The following is a 22,632-nucleotide window of genomic DNA, read 5'->3' as shown; positions in this document are numbered from 1 at the left end:
TTTAGCTGAGATCGACTAGTGCTCATCTCCTCCCATCCCTAACCTTAGCCATAAGCCAGGGAAAGACAGGGCGAGGCATGTGTGCAGCAATTGCTGTAGAGGCAATATAGGGATGGTAGTTGAGACAAGGTGACACTAGACTAGACTAGGAGGTCTCCACTTCCCCCTTTCCCTAGTGTCTGGGCTCCCTTTCCCTCTTCCCTCAGTGTTGCACTAAGTCTTTCCCACACCTGGCGTGACAATAGATTTACATTTCTATCACCTGTATGCCCATATTAGAGGTCCGATAGGTCCCAGGGGGTGACAGATTCCCTTTAACAATGATGAATAGGGGCCTAAGTGCATGCCTCTTAGACTAGTCCAGCTAATTATAATATCTAGCACCACAATAATAATAAAGTGATTTTCTGATTGTGCTAAGAACTTGCCTAAACATTGGGGTCGCTAGAAATTAGTGTGAAATGACAAATGCAGCTCTGTAATCAGTAAATAGGGGTAAATCCTGCTGCCATATTCGCTTTAACGGGAATCTGTCAGAGCAGCATGATGTAGAGGCAGAGACCCTGATTGTAACGATGCGTCACTTATTGGATTGCATGGTGCAATTTTGCTAAAATCACAGTTTTATCTGCTGCAGATCTACCAGTTACCTGAATGCTGAGCTCTGTATAATCCGCTCACACCACTGATTGGCAGCTTTCCGTGTAAACTGTGCATAGGCAGAAAGCTAGCAATCAGTGGTAGGGCGGGGTTATACAGAGATCCTGAATATGGCGGACTACATGACAGCAAGTTTACTAGTCCTCTAGTGATAAAATCACTGTTATCTGTAGAAGATTATCAAAACTACGGCAAGCAGCCATGTAAGGGACACATCGCTGGAAACGGTCTTTGGCTCGCTCTATTGTACATTTTGCTGCTCTCAGGTGTGGTGTCAAAAATCTGGTGACATATTCGCTTTAAAGTCAATGAAAATTAATTCTTTCAACCAAAACGGACATTCCTCAGGAAAATACGGAAGAACGAACTATTGTTTTAACCAAACAAACAAAGAGTATCATCATTTGAAATGAAGTCAGTTCTGTTTATTAGCCCATGGCCCCACTATCAGTAATTGGTCAGTATTTTTTCTCAGGAGTGGGAGCCAAAACCAGGTGAAGAACAATCAGAGAAAAGGTATGACAGAAACAAGTCACCAATTCCGCATTTATCACCCACTCCTGGTTTTGGCTCCCACTCCTGACAAAACATACTGACCGAATACTGACCAAATAGCCTTAGGCTGAAAGTTGGAAGAAGATCTTTTGTTCAATGAAAGATCAATCATTCATAAAAGACCTTTTGTTGAAAGAATATTTTCATTAATAATTTTTGTTTTGTGCCCATTGTCACTGAACATATATATATATGGCCAAGTTGAATGGGCAATATGGACTAAGATGTATATGGCACTGTTGGTATTACAACAGTTTGTTAAACAACAGTTCAACCAACAGCATACTTTAATCTCTGCATGAATGGCTTAGGGATCGCTGACACCACTGTCTGAGCGCGATCCAACAAAACATCAGGTTGCACTCGGACCAATGTTAGTCTATGAGGCCGCACACAGGTCCAATTTTTTGCTTGGTCCGAGGAAAAAAATTGCAGCTTGTCCAAGTTTGAAGCGATATTTGGATCACACTTGGCGCTGCAAGGCAATGAGTGCATGGAAACCATCAGACTACACTGAAATGATATCTGATTCGGATGCAGTCCGATTATGGAAAAAACAAGCAAAAAGAAGGTGTACAAAGACAAGGATAACCTGACTAAAATATATATTTATTTATTAAATGACACACAAGCCAGAACAAAGACATATTAAAAATACTTAAAAAAAAGCACAAATGGCCATAACATTTGGCTTACTGATCATTGGTACCTTATGTACCATCTTACAGACGGGTGGATTAGACTTCAACACTATAGTGTTGTGGTCCGTTATACTGTTATTAATTAACAAACAAAGCAGCACACTGGGAAGCTAAGTATACAAACATGAAATATAAGAAATATGAATAGCATTACTGCTTTGGGAAAATAGAAATAAGTGAGAAATCTTAGTGCATAAATTGGCCAATTCATGTGTACCTGGTAGCCACGGTAAGGCGTTTCTCAAAAATACCAGGACCCTATCAATGTAAACTCATCTCTAAGTGACTATGTCTGCTTGTGTGCGGGATAATAACATCCTGCTGCAATTAAAATCGCCTGTGACATAGAAGCGGAGTGCTCAGTCAAAGTTTATACATAGAAACAGAAAAAACTGACGGCACTTCCAAAACAAGAAATAGGTGTGAACAGGTGTTGTTTTTTGCTTTGTTATACTGTTATGGCCATTTTTACTTTTTAAGTGTTTTTTAATATGTCTTTGTTTTGGCCTTGGGTGTCATTTAATAAATAAATATATATTTTAGTCAGGTGATCCTTGTCTTTGCATACCTTCTTTTTCTTAGCTTTTTCCATGTTCTGCACTGGGTATGTGATAAGTAGATCCCGACTTTATTTATGGTGGTGCCCTCTACCTTTCCTTGTTATGGATGCAGTCCGATTTCCGAGCACTGATAATGGAGAGGATGGAGAAATTTTGTTCTCCATCTTCTGTGGCACCCCAGGGGTCTGGTTGCCACAGTGATAAAAATATCACGTCTGAGAGCAAGTGGGAGGTTCCCTGGTCAGGAGCCCTTGAACATGCAACACCTCCTGTCCCAGACCAGATAGGGGAGGAATCTGCCATATATAAACTGGATCTGGGGCGGGGTTAGAGGAGAAAGTGAAGCTCCAGAGAGAGTAGAGAGTGAAGTTGCAGACACAGGGAAAGCAACAGCTAGGAACTCTGTAGGAGCAGGAACTGAGTGCCAGGGACTGGAAGCAGATATAGCTCGTCCTGGCTGAAGACACAACTACCGGACAACGGAGTCCGAGGCTGTGAGGATCTCTAAGTCCAGCAGCAGAAACCAGCTGGCAGGGGATTCCAGGTCCTCTGGCCATAGAAGCCCGGAGGCTCAGTCACGAGCAAGGGACCAGCACCGCCATCGAGGAGCGGAGGATATCAGAAGGCCCCAAGTCACCAGCCATACGGGTGAGCACTACACGGTACGCTCAGGGACGTGGGCTACTTCCACTCGCTTACAGCAAGGTAGGCAGGAAGAGTGCAGACAGACGGGGAGGCCTACAACTCCACCTGGCCAGGGGAACTCCTGTTTGTTCACAGACTGACCCGGCCTCTTATGCTAGCCAGTACTCCCGGGAGGGTACGCCTTATCATCATCAGTAAAGACCCTGTACTGCACTGCAAAGACTCTGAGTCGTTCCAGCTACACCCGTGCACCATCACTCCCGTCATCCACACTCACTGCCCTGAGGCTATACTCCTCCCGTGGGGAGTTGTCCCATTCTCTGCTGCACACACAACACCAGCCTCAGCGGTCTGCCTCGCAGCGGCGGTACACTCTGACCGCAATCCACGGGTGGCGTAGTCGGACATTAACCTAAAACATATAAAAGACTGCCACTGGTTTGACCACGCTGAGCCACGGGACCGGGTCGCCGCCACGGAGACTACAAACCCTAGAGACCCAGCTCCGGGTAACCCCCATGCGTGCACACACGGCCCAGGGGGCGCATCAACTTTGGCGTAGTCGGCAGGATTTTGTGCCCGCAACCACCGGGTACTGCGTGCCTTCAAAAGACTGTCATACCTGCCGTGGTGAAGTTTCCCGCCATCCGCAGCCGTTTTCCCGCCATTAGGCGCCATCTTCGGGATGCCGCGCGGGAAGAAGAGGGGCGTGGACAACGAAAGCGCGCGAGAGCTGAAGCCCCGCCTTACGCACGGACGCTGCACAAGGTCCTGGAAGGAGCACAGCGGACGCCGACGTCATCAGCACGCGACGCAAGGTCCTCAACCCCGACGATCACTTGCGGAGCCGCGGCCGACGGAGGAAGAGCAACAAGAGGTAGGCCACGGTTAACTAGGGGGGCGGAAGATACCAGGAATGGAGGGAGCTCCCACCGCCAGCGCGGCTGCTGCCGCAGTGATGCCGTTCACGATGCCATATATCTCCGGAGCGGCATGGCTACCCCAGTACTCAGGGGAGTCACACACCCTAAGTGACTTTAAGGAAAGCCTCTTCCAAGTATACCCCCTAACAGAAGAGCAAAAAGTGAGCATCTTGGTGGGCCAGTTAATCGGAGCAGCCCAAAGGGAGGTTAAGTCCTGGCCACCACGGGAGAAGGGGACTGTCAGAGAAATACTGGCCCGTCTAAAGGACACTTTTGATACCCGCACCTCAGCAGAGTTTAAACTAAGATTTTACGGGTGCAAGCAACGGGCACAAGAAAGTATAAGGGACTATGCTTTGAACTTGCAGGAGGCCCTGAGAGCCATTAAGCAGGCAGACCCTGACAGCGTGCGGAATGAACATAAGCTGTTGACTGAACAATTCATAGAGGGTCTACTGTCCAATGTCCACCAAACCCAGTTGCAGGCAATGGCCCTACAGGACCCTGATTTAGATTTTGCACAGTTCAAGGACAGAGCCATCCGGGTGCTCCGAGAACCGGCACCGGGTGGCACTGTAACCCAAAGGCGCCCCGCTATCACTTATCCCAAGGAGGCAGCGCCCTTGTCTGCAGGGCCTGTGGGAGCTGATGCGCAGGCTTTGGACAACAACCCGGCTACAGACCTGCACCATCAGGTCCAAGAGCTAACCAAAAGCGTTGCCGCGCTAACCAGAACTGTGCAGTCTTTACAGGTCTCTCCTCCAGGAAAGATTCAGCTGGCATCCGGACCGGAGGACGTCCCGTGGCGCCGACAGAGGAGGATCCCATCGTCCAGAGGAAGACCCAGCGACCAATACAACGAGGACGGGCAACCCATCAGCCCCCGCTGCAATGAACCAGGACATATGGCAAGGTACTGTCATTTAAATGGGCACAACCTGGGGCAGAGGGCCAACCCCCAGGTATAAGATCATCAGGCCCATCGAACTGGCGTGATAAATACGTAGGGGGACGTCCAGTCTTGCCTGTGGTACTGGATGGCATTCTTATGATTGCCCTACTAGACACCGGGTCACAGGTGACTACCATCCCTTATGTGCTCTTTAAGCGGTACTGGAATGACTCGGGCATAACCCGCTACCCAGATGACGACCTGAGTATCATCGCCAGCAATGGTCAGCCCATGCCGCAGGTGGGATTCAAAGAGGTGACCATTAAAATCGGTAAAGTTGAACTGGCGGCACAAGGACTGATTATTGTGGACATTGACCGTCGTGAGAGTCACCCTAAAATAACCTTGGGTACTAACGTGATTGAAAATTGTCTTGCAGAGATAATTCTCATTTTACAGCAGGTTGCCATGAACGCCAGTTCCAGCCAGCAGCGTGTCCTACAAAAGGAGATCCGGGCGTTGATGAAACGGCAACAGGTGGAACTATCTGGTGGTGAGATTGGTAGCATGAGAATGTGTGACCCGTTCCCTATTGCCATGCCCCCGAAAAGTGAGATGATGATATCGTGGCGGGCAGCTATTGGTCTAAGAGGTAGAGACTACCAAGCAATGGTCGAACCCGTCTACTCGGACAGTAGGCCCACCATTTTGACAGCACGGGGGGTGGTCAATGTACGCCATGGGAGGGTGCCTGTCCGCATCTTAAATATCGGGGAGAGAGAAGTATACCTGCCCCGGTATGCCACGCTAGCCAAATTGTTCACCATAAACCAAAATTCTGTAAAGGCCGTAGAACTCTTGCTTCCGTCTCAATCAGAGGAAGGTAACGGCTCTAAGAAACATATGGAGGACTGGTGTCAGCAGCTGCATTTGGGTACTGACTCCACTCCCTCACACCAAAAACAGGGAGTCTACCGGGTGGTTCAGGAGTACGAAAGAGTCTTTAGTAAACACCCGCTAGACTTCGGGCGAGTAAAGGGGGTAGAACATCACATCCCCACAGGAGACCATCCACCCATAAAAGAAAGATACCGACCTGTACCCCCTGCACGCTATCAGCATGCAAAGGGGATGTTGCGAGACATGAAGGAGGCTGGGGTAATCCGGGACAGCTGTAGCCCCTGGGCAGCTCCACTAGTTCTAGTGAAAAAGAAAGACAACACCATGAGAATGTGTGTAGACTACAGAAAGGTCAACCGAATCACACACAAAGATGCGTACCCGTTACCTAGGATAGAAGAATCTTTAGCTGCATTAAAATCTGCTAACTTCTTCTCCACTTTGGATCTTACTAGCGGGTACTGGCAGGTTCCTGTAGCAGAGGCGGACAAGGAGAAGACCGCGTTTACCACCCCGATGGGTCTCAGTGAATTCAACTGTATGCCGTTCGGGCTCTGCAACGCACCGGGGACCTTCCAGAGGTTGATGGAATGCTGTCTGGGACACCGGAATTTCGAGACGGTCCTGTTATACCTGGACGATGTCATCGTTTATTGCAAGACCTACGAGGACCATCTGAAACACCTGGCAGAAGTGTTTGACGTCCTGGCAAGCTACGGCCTAAAGGTGAAACCCTACAAGTCCCATCTACTGAAACCAAAAGTACAGTATCTGGGACACGTGGTGAGTGCTGACGGAGTGGCTCCCGACCCCGATAAGATCACCGTGATTAAGGACTGGCCAAGACCCTCCAGCGTAAAGGAAGTGCGGCAGTTCCTCGGGTTGGTAGGCTACTACCGAAGATTCATTCCCGGTTTCACCAGAATGGCAGCTCCTATGCAGGACCTCCTGATAGGCCAGTCCAGGAAGGCCAAAACCCAGAAGCCACCCTTCAGGTAGGAAAAGCTGGAAGAGGAGTCCTTCCGCCAGCTGAAGATGGCCCTCATGGGGGATGAAGTCCTGGCATACCCTGACTACGGCCAGCCCTTTATCCTCCACACGGAGGCAAGCAACATCGGGCTAGGAGCCATACTGTCCCAGATTCAGCAGGGGAGAGAACGGGTAATCGCTTACGCCAGACGGAAACTAAGGCCCACAGAAAGGAACCCTGAGAATTATAGCTCCTTCAAGCTAGAGTTCCTGGCAGTGGTGTGGGCAGTGACCGAACGTTTCAAGCATTACCTTGCCTCTTCCAAGTTCACCGTGTACACGGATAACAACCCGTTGACACACCTGGACACTGCAAAACTTGGTGCCCTGGAGCAGAGATAGATGGCCCGCCTGTCCAACTATGAATTCAACATCAAATACCGGGCGGGACGCTCAAATGCCAACGCGGATGCCCTGTCCAGGATGCCAAACTTACTGGACAGAGGAGAAGATCCAGAAGAACTAGAAGAGATCGAACTCCCGGCGTTCCACCATCATGGGATTACCCAGTATTCCCACCGTGTAAGGGACAGGCGCTCTGCTACGTTCAATCCCTTACCCCACTACGGCTGGGCGGAAACGCAAGACAGTGACATCGCAGTCCGTCTGGTGAAGGAAATGCTGACACAGGCTGATGCCCGCCTTGACCCAGACGCTCCGGAGGAGACCAAGCAACTGTGGAAAGAGAAAAGTAAGCTGTTTCTTTACAAAGAGAAGCTGTGCCGGAGAGTGGTCAACTCCCGAACACATGAGCTGACCTAGCAGGTAGTTGTCCGACGAGACGCGGCTATGGTTCTGGAGGCATACCACGACGGGGCAGGGCACTTCGGATGGAAGAAGCTGGAGTTCCTGTTGCGTGGACGGTTCTTCTAGGTAGGCATGAGAGGAGCCATCGAGAGATGGTGCAGAGACTGTGGCCCATGCAACCTAACAAGGAAGGACCGTGCCAGCCAGAAGACTCCTCTGCAGCCCAACATCACCAGGCAGCCACTGGAGCTGGTAGCTCTGGACCATGTGAAACTGGCTCCGAGCAGATCTGGGTACATCTACGCCCTCACCATCGTAGATCACTACTCCCGGTTCCTGGTGGTGGTCCCTGTCAAAGACTTGACAGCTCAAACAGCAGCCAGAGTCTTCCAGCTGCACTTCTGCCATCCACACGGGTATCCGGAGCAAGTGTTGACGGACCAAGGACCAGCCTTCGAAGCGGAGGTCTTCCAGGAGTTCTGCAACCTGTATGGCTGCAGGAAGATAAGAACAACGCCCTATCACCCTCAGACCAACGGACTATGTGAAAAAATGAACCAGGTGGTGATAGACTTGCTAAAAACGTTGCCCCTGGAAGAACGTAATCTGTGGCCTGGGAAACTGCCTGATCTGGTGGACCTGTATAACCACATCCCAGTAAGTTCCACCAACTGTACCCTGGCTTACCTAATGAGAGCAAGACCTGGTAAGCTGCCTATTGACCTGGATATGGGAGTCCTGACACCAGAGGACACCTCGCCAGAGGCAGACTGGGATACAGAACGGCAGCAGTAGTACCGGAAAGTTCAAGAGAGCGTCGAGCGAAGTCTGTCTCAAGCAAGAGAAAGGCAAGAGAAGACTTATAACCAGCATGCTTCCGCTGTTCCCCTGGTACCTGGAGAGCAGGTCTTGAAGAGAAAGAGGCGGCTCCATAAGTTGGATGATTAGTGGGAGAAAGAACCGTACACCGTACTGCCTTCACGCCATGAGAATCCAAAAATCTGTATAATCAGTAAGGATGGAGGAGAAACCACGGCCATTGTCTCCAGAGACCACCTGAAAAAGTGTCCCGAGCAGTTGCAAAGCACTGACGAAGATCAAGAGAACTCTCAACCCGCAGAGGAAAGGGAAGAAATGATCAGTACCGTACTCGGAGACTTTGCCCGGTCCTGGATTCAGATCAACAGCGCAGTCGTGGTACCTGTCCTCACCTTTCTCCAGCCAGCCCCTCAAGGGCCTACAGAAGAACAGGGAGTGTCGGAAGAGCAGCCGGCCCAGGAGGCAGAAGAATCCATACCAGCAGCTCAGGAGAATCTTAGTAAGCCAAAGAGTACGCAGGAAGCTGCCAGGCCTACCCGCAACACTTCCTACACCCTGTAGTGCAGAGCCAGATAGTGGGTTACGTAGTTCCACCAGGAGCACTAGAGGACAGATGCCCGCTCGCTGGAGAATCTAGAATGTGGATTAACCTGTAAATTGCAAATGCTGAAAATGGTTTATGTTTTCGTTGCCTGTTTATTAATTATGTTCCTCTAGTTACCCTGCAGGTTTATTTGGACTGTCAGGTTATGGACGCTGAATAACCGGAACTACATTGTAAATAGTTGCACTTGGTGCCTCTTGCGAAGACGGCCACGGAAGAAAAACCTGTCTGGCGTGGCCCCATGTGGTCCAAAGTAGTTCGCTTCACCTTGCAGCCACGCCCAGGGCCAACATTTTGGGTTTGCTTTGGACAGGTCCCCACACCGTTCAAGACTTCACCTCGTTGGGTGACATGGACACCCGGTCACGGACGCGCCGTGGCCTCTAAAGACTAAACTTCTTGTACATATGTTGTTGTATTATTGTTTATACCCTGTTATATTATGTTTCAAAAATGTGTTTAGTCCCGGAGTACTAAATTTCACTAGGGGGGAATGTGGCACCAGAGGGGTCTGGTTGCCACAGTGATAGAAATATCACGTCTGAGAGCAAGTGGGAGGTTCCCTGGTCAGGAGCCCTTGAACATGCAACACCTCCTGTCCCAGACCAGATAGGGGAGGAACCTGCCCTATATAAACTGGATCTCGGGCGGGGTTAGAGGAGAAAGTGAAGCTCCAGAGAGAGTAGAGAGTGAAGTTGCAGACACAGGGAAAGCAACAGCTAGGAACTCTGTAGGAGCAGGTGCTGAGTGCCAGGGACTGGAAGCAGATATAGCTCGTCCTGGCTGAAGACACTACTACCGGACAACGGAGTCCGAGGCTGTGAGGATCTCTAAGTCCAGCAGCAGAAACCAGCCGGCAGGGGATTCCAGGTCCTCTGGCCATAGAAGCCCGGAGGCTCAGTCACGAGCATGGGACCAGCACCGCCATCGAGGAGCAGAGGCTATCAGAAGGCCCCAAGTCACCAGCCATACGGGTGAGCACTACACGGTACGCTCAGGGACGTGGGCTACTTCCACTCGCTTACAGCAAGGTAGCCAGGAAGAGTGCAGACAGACGCTACACCCGTGCACCATCACTCCCATCATCCACACTCACTGCGCTGAGGCTATACTCCTTCCGTGGGGAGTTGTCCCATTCTCTGCTGCGCACACAACACCAGCCTCAGCGGTCTGCCTCGCAGCGGCGGTACACCGTGACCGCAATCCAGCTGTCGTTCCATAAAGGGAGATGGAAAACGAAGGAACAAAATAAAAATAAATAGTACCCCCATGTAGAAAATAGCCCGTAATAACCTCTATCAACGGAGGAATGGTACAAGGAACAGGTTATCTGACATATATCATGTAGTGACATAGAGACTAATGTGTAGTAATAGGACCTAAAGAAAACACCTCGATGTAGTGCACAGGCTGTGGCACAGATAAAGGAGATACACAAACAGGTAGACACACCTCACTCCTTCTACGCCACCGCACGTCAGGTGATTCACTACCTCCGTTGACAGAGGTTATTACGGGCTATTTTCTACATGGGGGTACTTTTTATATTTATTTTTATTTTGTTCCTTCGTTTTCCATCTCCCTTTATGGAACGACAGCTGATGGGCGTATTCTCATTAGAGATTTTAATGTTATATATATATTTATATTGTTCTTACCTAATGTGAACGCTTACTTATTAGTAAGTAATATTCCTTTCATGTATTTACTCCATTTGACTGATACATTTGACTATTCTGTATATTGATTATTTATACATCTCTACACTACATTATTTGTAATACGTGTCTTAATACATGTTTTTTATACTCACTTTTTATATTGGTGACACTCATTGATAAAGTTTTGTTGAAGGTTTTTGCACACGGCCTCAGGTGCAAAGGTTATGTTGTTTTTTTTTTGTTTTTTTTCTGCTCTTCCTTTTTGAACACAACTTTTTTTTTTTTTCACTTTATGTCTGTATATAAATGGAGTGTTTCAGTGCATGCATTGATATATCTGTTGGTGCCCTGATGAAGGGGTGTGGAACACCCAGAAACGCGTAGGCATTTACCAATAAACAAGGATTTTATTATATGTTCCTGATTTGAGGATTTTTCAGCGGCGTGGACGTATATCTCTACCTTCACCGCCTTTGGAAGAATGTAGAGGGGGAAGACCAGGTTGCAGCTCTACATATCTGTTCTATTGAAGCACCGGCTTTTCCCACCCAGGAGGCTGCTACTGCCCTTGTCGAGTGAGCTTTTAGATTCTCCGGCCCGGTTTCCCCGCTTGACGAGTATGCCAGGGAGATGGCGTCTCTTATCCATCTTGCCAGTGTGCCCTTGGAAGCTTTTTGCCCCTTCAGAGGTCCCTGGAAGCACACAAAAGAGAGCCTTATCCTTCCTACTCTCCCGTGCGATCTATGAAAGTGTGATTCCACCTTAGGAAGGTATGCTGGGTCAGTCCTAAGTGTCACCCTGTCCTCTGGGATTTGCATGAAGGGGAGCCATGCTGATGAACTTGTATGTCGCTAACTCTTCGTGCCGATGTGAAAGCTACTAAGAGTGACGTCTTAAGAGATAGGGTTTTTAGAGATGCATCCGCTAAAGGTTTGAAGGGATGTTTCGTTAGGGTTGTAAGGACTAAGTTTAAGTCCCAAGGAGGAGTATTCCGGGAGGGGATGGGCCTAGAACTGGATGATGCCTTGATGAATCTAGATATCCACCTATTTCTGGCCAGGTCGCAGTTGTATAGGGCTCCTAATTCCGCAACTTGAACTTTGAGTGTGCTTGTGACCAGACCCCGTTCTAACCCCCTTTGTAGGAACTCTAAGATGGAAGCAATGGGGACTTCTCCTTGTACCTTAGAACCTGAATATAAGAGGAATTTTTTCCTGGTTTTACCGTAAAGTCTGGTAGTTACGGGTTTCCTACTCTGTGGTAGAGTGGAGATCAAATTTGGGGAAAAACCTCTATCCCTTAAGAGCGCCCTCTCAAAATCCAGGCTGTCATGTGTAGATTTGCTACCTGAGGATAGAGGACCGGTCCCTGGAAAAGGAGATCCGGGATTTCCGGAAGAACCCAGTGGTCGGAGGTGGACATTATCCTCAGCCAGGAAAACCAGGGCCTCTTTGGCCAGAAGGGGGCTATCAAAATTACGTTTTCCCTGTCTTCCCTGACTTTCCTCAGAACTTCCGGAATAAGTGCGATCAGGGGAAAGGCATAGGCTAGCTGGTGCTTCCATGGGATTGTAAATGCATCTAGTGCTGCTGGGTTCCCCTTGGTGTTTATTGAGCAGAATAGGTCTACTTTTTTGTTCTGCCAGTTGGCGAATAGGTCTATGAAAGGGTATCCACACATTTTCGTGAGTTAGTTGAACACTAACTGATTCAGCTCCCATTTGCCCTGTTTCAGCTGGGTTCGGCTCAGGAAGTCTGCTGTGAGATTTTCTGTTCCTTTTATGTGGAGTGCTGACAGAGACCCCAAATTGTTCTCGGCTAACTGGAGGATGGATTTTGTTACTTGTAGTAGAGAATGGGACTGGGTCCCCTCCTGGTGATTTACTACTACTACTACCCTGTTGTCCGAGAACACTCTTACATGGTGTCCCTGTAGAGTGTTTAGAAATTTTGAGAGGGTGAATTTTACTGCTAGAAGTTCCTTCATGTTGGAGGATACACCTTTTAAGCCCTTTGTCCTGACCCCTTGAGCTATCTGGTCGTTTAGGTGAGCCCCCCACCCCCTGGGGCTTGCATCTGTAGTCAGAACCTGCGAGACTGAGATTGTCCATGGAACGCCTTGGGTTAAATTGTCCACCTCCACCCACCATCTTAGGGAGACTAAGGTTATTGATGACAAAGTTAGCTGACCTTCTAAGTGCCCTTTTAGCGATTTCTCTGCCCCCAAGATTTCCCACTGTAAGTCCCTGGTAGGTACCTGGGCCCAACGGACCCCCGGAATACAGGCTGTCATGGAACCTAGAAGGGACATTGCTTTTCGCAGAGTCATAGAGGGGTGGTCCTTTACTTGAGATATCCGAGCTATCATTTTCTGAATATTCCCTGCCGGGAGACGTCACTCCTGATTCCTCGAATCTAATAAAATGCCTAGATACTCTTGTACTTGGTCCAGCTCCAACTTGGACTTTTTTAGGTTGAGAAGCCAGCCTAAATTCGTCAAGGAATCTATGACCCTTGCCAGTTGGTCCTTGCAATGATTGAAAGAGTTGCCTCAGCAAATCATCCAGGTAAGGGGTAATCAGAATGTTTTGCTCCCTTAGATGGGCCATTACCTCCGCCACTATTTTTGTGAAAACCCTTGGGGCTATAGCTAGACCGAATGGGAGGGCCGTATACTGGTAGTGTTTGACTATTCCCTTTATCGATATTGCTACCCTTAGGAATTTCAGGTAATTTCTGTGTATGGGGACGTGATAATAGGCGTCCTTCAGATCCAGTATAGCCATAAAACAGCCTGGGAATAACAGTTTTACTGACGATTTTGACTCCATCTTGAAGGTTTGAACCTTCAGAAATGTGTTCAATTTCTTCAGGTTTACAATTGTTCTGAAAGTCCCGTCCAGTTTTTTCCTTAGGAACAGAGGGGAGTAGAATTCTTCGTCTTTCTCCTGGGCAGAGACTTCTTGAAGGACGGCTCTTTCTATTAGACCTAGGATTTCTTGTTCTAGTGCTGATTTTTCTACTTCTGATGACCTCTTGGGGGTTATGACAAAGTTTGGTCTGGGAATGGAGTGAAACTGAAATTTTAGACCTGTTTTTATCAGGTCTAAAATCCAAGAGCTGTTTGATATCTTTTCCCAGGCTGGGAGGAAAAGAAGAAGTCTGACCCTTATTGGGTGGGTTTTCTGTTGTCACTGGGGGGGGGGGGGTCTGTTAAACATAAATCCTTTAGTTTTTTTCTTCCTATCCTCCTACCTATCCTGGTCTTTGGGGGGTTTCCAGCGTATAAATTTTCTGCTCCGAAAGGGCTTCCCTGTATGAAGTACTGGAGAGGACAGGGAAACGTTTCTTGTTATCCCCAGCCTTGTTGAGAATATCATCAAGAGTAGGGAGTAGGTCCAAATAGGAACTCACCCTCGCAAGGAATGGAACACAGCTTTAATTTTGTTTGGTGGCATTTAAGCCATCGGGCCCATCTGGCTGCATTAGAGAAGCCCGCTGCTCTGGCTGCCAGCCTAAAAGAGTCAGCTGACGCATCAGCCAAAAATGCTGCTGCGCCCTTCATTACTGGGATGGAGCCTAATAAGTTATCCCTGGATGTTTTGTTTTTAAGTTGTGCCTCTAGTTGGTCTAGCCAGACCATTAATGATCTGGCTGTATATGTGTCTGCAACTGCGGGTTTTAACCCTCCCCCTGCGGCCTCCTTATCCATTGGGTCTTTTAGTACCTCCATGTCCTCAAACGGCAGGGAAAATTTTTTAGAGGCTTTAGCTTTTGCCACATCTAATTTTGCTGCTTTTCCCCAGAATGAACATACCGGGTCCTCAAAGGGGTATTTCCTCTTTGGGGACAACAGGCCCTTTCTTTCCGTCTTTTTCCATTCTCTTTTAATCAGGGAGTGGACTTTATCATTGAGAGGGAAAGATCTTCTTTTCTTTTGTTCAAGGCCACTGAACATCATGTCCTGGACCGATCTCTTGGGGCGAGGATCTACCAACCCCATGGTGGACCTAACTGCTTTAATTAAATTGTCTGTAGCCTCTATAGGAAAACAGCTACGTCCCCCTCCACCCCCGGAAGATGATGAGGATAAAGATAAGAAGGACGAATCTGTGTCTACCCCCTCTCCATCCAAACTGCTAGATCCTGATACCGGGGACAGATTGCGGGTTTTCTCCCGTTTCCCACCCCCCCCCCTTCTGCAGGGACTTGAAAGTATTTTCTACCTGGGATTTAATCAAGGATCTGAGCTCTGAGGCAAACTTAGGGGTCTCCTCGCAAATTGTCTGTTCAATACAAGAGCTGTATAGTCTCTTCTCCCATGTGTGTTTGGACTTGCCCGTACTCTTCCTGCCCTGATGAGAGAGGAAAAAGAAGGGGCCCAAATTGTAAAGTGAGCTTTCACAAAGATCACTTACCATCCTGCTGTAAGAGGGAGTGCCGGATTTGGAGAGGAACTCGTTCCTGTAGATGGGTTTTTCCTTGAGGTTGATGCCCCACTGGAGTCCTTGCCGCGTTGCGAAGACCTGCCGGTACGCCCGCTTCCGCTGTTACCTTGGCCGTGCTGGAGTGAAGGGTCACTGGGGGTTCCTTTGGCACGCTTCCCTTGTTGCGGTGGTGGAGGTGAGTGGGGGTGCAGGGACTGCACCTCCTCTAGCTCCTGCTCGCTCATAGCTAGTGCCAGAGTGTGCTAAGGAAGATCTTTCCCAGTGCTTAACCCCAGTATTTAAACCCCTATAGGGCTCCACCCCTCCTCACCTGGCTTGAATTTCCCATCAGTCAGCCGTGGGGCCTTTGTGTGCTGCACCCTCCCCCTGGGGGATATGGGCGCGCACCTCTACAGTGTGGGGGACGCCCCCCTGCTGCTATTCTCCAGGTTGGGCGGTGGGTGCAATGTGTCCAGGGATCCCGTGCCTGCGTTCAGATGCGCCGCTCCCAGAGATGCACCGCGGCACGCGGCACGTCCGGTGTGCGCACCCAGCCTTGCGGCTAGTGTCAGGGTGAGGCGACCGGCAAGCGCGCGCCCAGTCACGCCAACTCCCCAGTGGTGCATCAGGGCACGCGTCACGGGGAGGCGCTCGGCGAGCGCGCTTCTGCGTAATGGGACCCAGAAGTCCCAGGCCTACTCACCGCCCTGGGCACCCAACACCACCAGAGAACGCAGCGGCTTCAGCCTTCTTCTGCGCCGCGTCTCCCTGCCACCCAGGAGGCCCACTGACCTCAGTGGTGGCGCTTCAGGACACCGTGCCAGCTGAGGCAGGGAACCCCCACTGCCTGAGCCAGACTGGCCGGGGCTGGTATGTCATTCCATGCTTCTTCTTTCTTCTTAGAACGCTGTAGGTCCCCGTCAAGGACAGGAAACCAACTGATGAGGGAGAGAGGTACCGCCCTTTTTATCTGTAGGTTTCCTGTTCTTTAAGGGCGGATTCCCTTTCTCTCCATGGTGCCATCATGGGGGAAGGAGAAAAAATTTTCACAAAAAAATGTTATTTTTGACCCAATTTTTTTACTTTTGCAAGGGTAACAGGAAAAAAATGGACCCCAAAATTTGTTGAGCAATATCTCCTGAGGAAGCCGATACCCCACATGTGGAAGAAAACCACTGTTTGGGCGCACGGCAGAGTTCGGAAAGAGCGCCATTTGACTTTTTGAATGTAAAATTTGATTGAATAATTAGTGGACGCCAAGTCGCGTTTGGGGAGCACCTGATGTGCTTAAACAGTGGAAACCCCACACAAGTGACACCATTTTGGAAACTAGACCCCTCAGAGAACTTATCTAGATGGTAGTGAGCTCCTTGAACCCCCAGGTGCTTCACATTCAGCCGTAAAAATAAAATTTTCACATTTTTCCCACAAAAATGTTTTTCAGTCCCCAATTTTGCATTTTCATAGGGGTAACAGGAGAAATTGCACCATATAATTTATTGTGCAATTTCTCCCGAGTACGCCAATACCCAATATGTGGGGAAAAACTATTGTTTAAGCGCACGGCAGGGTTCAGAAGGGAAGGAGCACTGACTTTTTGAACACAAAATTGGCTGGAATTGAGAGCGGACGACACGTTGCATCTGGAGAGCCCCCGATGCGCCTAAACAGTGCAAACCCCCCACAAGTGACCCCATTTTGGAAACTAGACCATTCAAGGATTTTATCAAGGGGTATAATGAACATTTTAAACCCAGAGGTACGACACAGAATTTGATAACATTAGGTCATCATATTGAATAAAATGAATGAAAGCAAATACTCGCTACTTGAGCTTGCATCGGGTACTCGGGTATGCACCAAGTATTGCGGGTGCTCGAGTGACATGCTCGAGTCCCCGCCCTGCATGTTTCACGGTTGTTAGACACCCAAAAAAAAACAACATGCGGGGATTTCCCATGCATGGCAGGCAATCCCCGCGTCTTTTTATGGTTGTATAACAGCCACGAAACATATGGGGCGGAGACTCGAGCATGTCACTCGAGCATCTGCGATACTCAGTGCATACCCGAGCACCCGATGCAAACTCAAGTAGTGAGCACTTGCACTCAACACTAGTCGCCATATTGTCATTTTTTTCTTTACATTTGAAAAAATCCTAACCCCAACACAACCTTAGCACAACCCTAACCCTAGCACAACCCTAACCCTAGCACAACCGTGATGCCGTTCCGTGTGTGGTAAAATTGATGAGGCAGCATTATTCTTCGGGTCAGTAAGTTTACAGTGGTACCATATTTATATAGTTTTTTATGTTTTGACGCTTTTATACAATAAAAACTATATTATAGAAAAAATATTTTTTTGCATTGCTTTATTCTGAGAGCTATAACTTTTATTTTTTGGCTGATGGAGCTATATGGCAGCTTGTTTTTTGCGGGATAAGATGACGTTTTCAGCGGTACCATTTTTATTTACATTCGTATTTTTGATTACATTTTATTCCATTTTTTGTTTGGCGGTATGATAAAGCATCGTTTTTTGCTTCCTTTTTTCTTTACCATGTTCACTAAATAGGTTAACTAGTGGGACAGTTTTATAGGTCAGGTCGTTATGGACGTGGTGATACCAAATATGTGTACTTTTATTGTTTTGTTTTTTTTTTCATAATATTTATTTATGGGTACAGTATTTTTATTTTATTGGATTACTTTTTCATTTTTTTTATATACAGTACAGACCAAAAATTTGGACACACCTTCTCATTTAAAGATTTTTCTGTATTTTCTTGACTATGAAAATTGTACATTCACACTGAAGGCATCAAAACTATGAATTAACACATGTGGAATTATATACTTAACAAAAAAGTGTGAAACAACTGAAAATATGTCTTACAGTGGTGGCCAAAAGTATTGGCACCCCTGCAATTCTGTCAAATAATACTCCGTTTCTTCCTGAAAATGATTGCAATCACAAATTCTTTGGTATTATTATCTTCATTTAATTTGCTTGCAAGGAAAAAACACAAAAGAGAATGAATCAAAAATCAAATCATTGATCATTTCACACAAAACTCCAAAAATGGGCCAGACAAAAGTATTGGCACCCTCAGCCTAATACTTGGTTGCGCAACCTTTAGCCAAAATAACTGCGAACAACCGCTTCCGGTAACCATCAATGAGTTTCTTACAATGCTCTGCTGGAATTGTAGACCATTCTTCTTTGGCAAACTGCTCCAGGTCCCTGATATTTGAAGGGTGCCTTCTCCAAACTGCCATTTTGAGATCTCTCCACAGGTGTTCTATGGGATTCAGGTCTGGACTCATTGCTGGCCACCTTAGAAGTCTCCAGTGCTTTCTCTCAAACCATTTTATAGTGCTTTTGGAAGTGTGTTTTGGGTCATTGTCCTGCTGGAAGACCTATGACCTCTGAGGGAGACCCAGCTTTCTCACACTGGGCCCTACATTATGCTGCAAAATTTGTTGGTGGTCTTCAGACTTCATAATGCCATGCACACGGCCAAGCAGTCCAGTGCCAGAGGCAGCAAAGCAACCCCAAAACATCAGGGAACCTCCACCATGTTTGACTGTAGGGACCGTGTTTTTTTCTTTGAATGCCTCTTTTTTTTTCCTGTACACTCTATGTTGATGCTTTTTGCCAAAAAGTTCTACTTTTGTTTCATCTGACCAGAGAACATTCTTCCAAAACGTTTTAGGCTTTCTCAGGTAAGTTTTGGCAAACTCCAGCCTGGCTTTTTTATTTCTCAGGGTAAGAAGTGAGGTCTTCCTGGGTATCCTACCATACAGTCCCTTTTCATTCAGACGCTGACGGATAGTACGGGTTGACACTGTTGTACCCTCGGACTGCAGGGCAGCTTGAACTTGTTTGGATGTTAGTCGAGGTTCTTTATCCACCATCCGCACAATCTTACGTTGAAATCTCTCGTAAATTTTTCTTTTACCTCAACGTCTAGGGAGGTTAGCCACAGTGCCATGGGCTTTAAACTTCTTGATGACACTGCGCATGGAAGACACAGGAACATTCAGGTCTTTGGAGATGGACTTGTAGCCTTGAGATTGCTCATGCTTCCTCACAATTTGGTTTCTCAAGTCATCAGACAGTTCTTTGGTCTTCTTTATTTTCTCCATGCTCAATGTGGTACACACAATGACACAGGACAGAGGTTGAGTCAACTTTAATCCATGTTAACTGGAATACAAGTGTGATTTAATTATTGCCAACACCTGTTAGGTGCCACAGGTAAGTTACAGGTGCTGTTAATTACACGAATTAGAAAAGCATCACATGATTTTTCAAACAGTGCCAATACCCTTTGCCTTCATTCTGCGGTCCAGCTCACCCCAAACCACTCCTTCTTGGTCAAATAGCCCTTACACAGCCTGGAGGTGTGTTTGGGGTCATTGTCCTGTTGAAAAATAAATGATGGTCCAACTAAATGCCAACCGGATGCAATAGCATGCCGCTGCAAGATGCTGTGGTAACCATGCGGGTTCAGTATGCCTTCAATTTTGAATAAATCCCCAACAGTGTCACCAGCAAAGCACCCCCACACCATCACACCTCCTCCTCCATGCTTCACGGTGGGAACCAGGCATGTAGAGTCCATCCGTTCACCTTTTCTGCGTCGCAAATAGACACGGTGGTTGGAACCAAAGATCTCAAATTTGGACTCATCAGACCAAAGCACAGATTTCCACTGGTCTAATGTCCATTCCTTGTGTTCTTTAGCCCAAACAAGTCTCTTCTGCTTGTTGCCTGTCCTTAGCAGTGGTTTCTTAGCAGCTATTTTACCACCATGAAGGCCTGCTGCACATGAGGTTCAGCAGCAGTATCACCGGTTACAGGCCGCCAATGTAGGGGTTTCTGCTGGTAGACCTGTCCAGTCTGAAACCAAGATTGCCCTCCCGGACAGATTTTCAGGAGGTAGAGACAATTTTTTTGTGTTTAAGGAGGCATGCAAATTGTACTTAAAACTTCGTCCCTACTCCTCCGGTAATGAGGAGCAACGGGTTGGTATTGTGATCTCTCTACTGCAGGGCGATTCTCAGTCATGGGCGTTTTCATTACCGCAGGACAGTTTGTCTCCAATCTGTGGAGGTTTTTTTTGGAGCTCTTGCCCTTATCTCTGATGACCCTGACCGAGTCGCCTTGGCTGAGTCTAAGCTACGTCGCCTTCAGCAGGGGATTCGGTCATTGGAAACATACAGTTCGGAATTCTGTAGATGGGCAATGGATTCCAAATGGAATGACTTTGTGTAGAATATAAGATTGAAAGTTCCTTCCTGGAAGCTGGGACCTAGGTTTATTGGTCACTATAAAATTACCGCCGTCATTAACCCAGCAGCTTTTCGTCTTGAACTTCCTCGGGCCTTTAAGATTCACAATGTGTTCGACAGGTCCTTACTCAAAAGGTACGTAGAGCCCCTTGAGCCCTCACCTCTATCACCGCCCCCAGTAATGGTTGATGGTAATTTGGAGTTCGAGATTAAGGATAGCAGATTCTCGTCTCCAACATCGTTCTCTGCAATACTTGGTGCACTGAAAAGGCTATGGTCTAGTGGAGAGGACGTGGGTTTCAGCTTCAGAGGTGAACGCTCCCAAATTGGTTTGCTCTTTTCACACCTCTTTTCCTGGGAACCCCGAACCTGAGTGTCCAGAAGCCACACGTAGATGGGGGGGTACTGTCACGGGTGTGTCAGAGGTGATAGACAGTCGTCCTGAAGTGGCTTGTAGGAGGTCTCCACGTTTTGCATTGCAGACCCAGCGACTACCTCCCTCTGGCCTGGGTGTGTATATATATATATATATATATATATCTGGTCTCTCCAGGTGGGCAGTTATACTCATTCCTACTTGAAACTTGGCTGAAGTAGCATCACGTCCTCTTTGGAGTCTTGAGGCCGTGTGCCCTGTTGGAGTTTCTTCTAAAGCTATTGTAATTCCCCTGTGTTGTCTTCCCCTTTTGTCTTTAGAGTGCTAGCAGAGGTTGACTAGTGCTCATCTCCTTCCTTCTCCAGCTATAGCCTTACGCCAGAGATAGTAGGGCAAGGCACGTGATCGGCGACAGCTAAAGAGGCTATATAGGGACATTAGGGGAAGTCAGGGTGACGCTAGTACAGTTTAGGAGGTCACCACTTCTCCCTTTCCCTAGTGTTTGGGCTCCCTTTCGCCCTTGTGTTGCACTCACACCTGGAGTGATTCTGTGTTGCACTCATACCTGGCGTGACAGTTAAACAGTGCTCCTTCCCTTCCGAGCCCTGCCGTGCACCCAAACAGTAATTTTCCAACACATATGGGGTATCAACGTACTCAGGAGAAATTGTTCAACAAATTGGTGCAATTTCTCCTATTACCCTTGCGAAAATCAAAAAATTGAGGCTAAAAAAAGTTTTTGTGGGAAAAATATGAGTTTTCATTTTCTCGGCTCAACGTTATAAACTTTTGTGAAGCACCTCGGGGTTCATGGCACTCACTGCCCATCTAGATAACTTCCCTGAGGGGTCTAGTTTCCTAAATGGGGTCACTTGTGAAAGGTTTCCACTGTTTAGGCACATTGGGGGCTCTCCAAACGCAAGATGGCGTCCACTGCTGATACCAGCCATTTTTGCATTCAAAAAGTCAAACGGAACTCCTCCCCTTCTGAGCCCTGCCATGCGTCCAAACAGTAGTTTTCCTCCCCATATGGGGTATATGCGTACTCAGGAGAAATTGAACAAATTTTGGAGTTCACTTTCTCCTACTACCATTGTGAAAATAAAAAAAATGAGGATAAAGGAAAATTTTTGTGAAAAAAAAGTAAAATGTTCATTTTTTTTTTCCTTCCACGTTGCATTAATTCCTGTGAAGCACCTGTAGGGTTAATAAACTTCTTGAATGTGGTTTGAGGACTTTGAGGGTTGCCGTTTTTAGAATAGTGTCACTTTTGGATATTTTCTGTCATATAGGCCCCCTAATGTCACTTCAAATGTGGTCCCTAAAAAATGGTTTTGTAAATTTTGTTGGAAAAATGAGAAATTGCAGATCAACTTTTAACCCTTCTAACTTCTTAACAAAAAAATTATGTTTAAAAAATGATGCATACGTAAAGTAGACATGTAGTAAATGTTATTTATTAACTATTTTGTGTGACATAACTCTGGTTTAAGGGCATAAGAATTAAAAGTTTGAAAATTGCTACATTTTCAGCATTTTCGCCAAATTTCCAATATTTTCAAAAATAAACGCAAGTCATATCGAACAAATTTTACCACTATCACGAAGTACACTGTCACGAGAAAACTAGCATATACACCGCTCAAAAAAATAAAGGGAACACTTAAACAACAGAATATAACTCCAAGTAAATCAAACTTCTGTGAAATCAAACTGTCCACTTAGGAAGCAAAACTGATTGACAATCAATTTCACATGCTGTTGTGCAAATGGAATAGACAATAGATGGAAATTATTGGCAATTATCACCTGCAGAACCACTCCTCAATAAAGG

At 47.3% G+C, this 22,632-nt stretch overlaps 1 pseudogene; it reads right to left on the bottom strand.

Annotated features, from left to right (window-relative positions):
• LOC141157733 (meiotic recombination protein DMC1/LIM15 homolog) overlaps positions 1-22,632 on the bottom strand; it is a 67,909-nt pseudogene that overhangs the window by 34,661 nt on the left and 10,616 nt on the right.

This window comes from Phyllobates terribilis, unplaced genomic scaffold (genome assembly GCF_046119375.1).
Source record: "Phyllobates terribilis strain yellow unplaced genomic scaffold, ASM4611937v1 Scaffold_8__6_contigs__length_399053987, whole genome shotgun sequence".
NCBI lineage: Eukaryota > Metazoa > Chordata > Amphibia > Anura > Dendrobatidae > Phyllobates > Phyllobates terribilis.
This window is presented reverse-complemented; position numbering and strand designations above follow the sequence as displayed.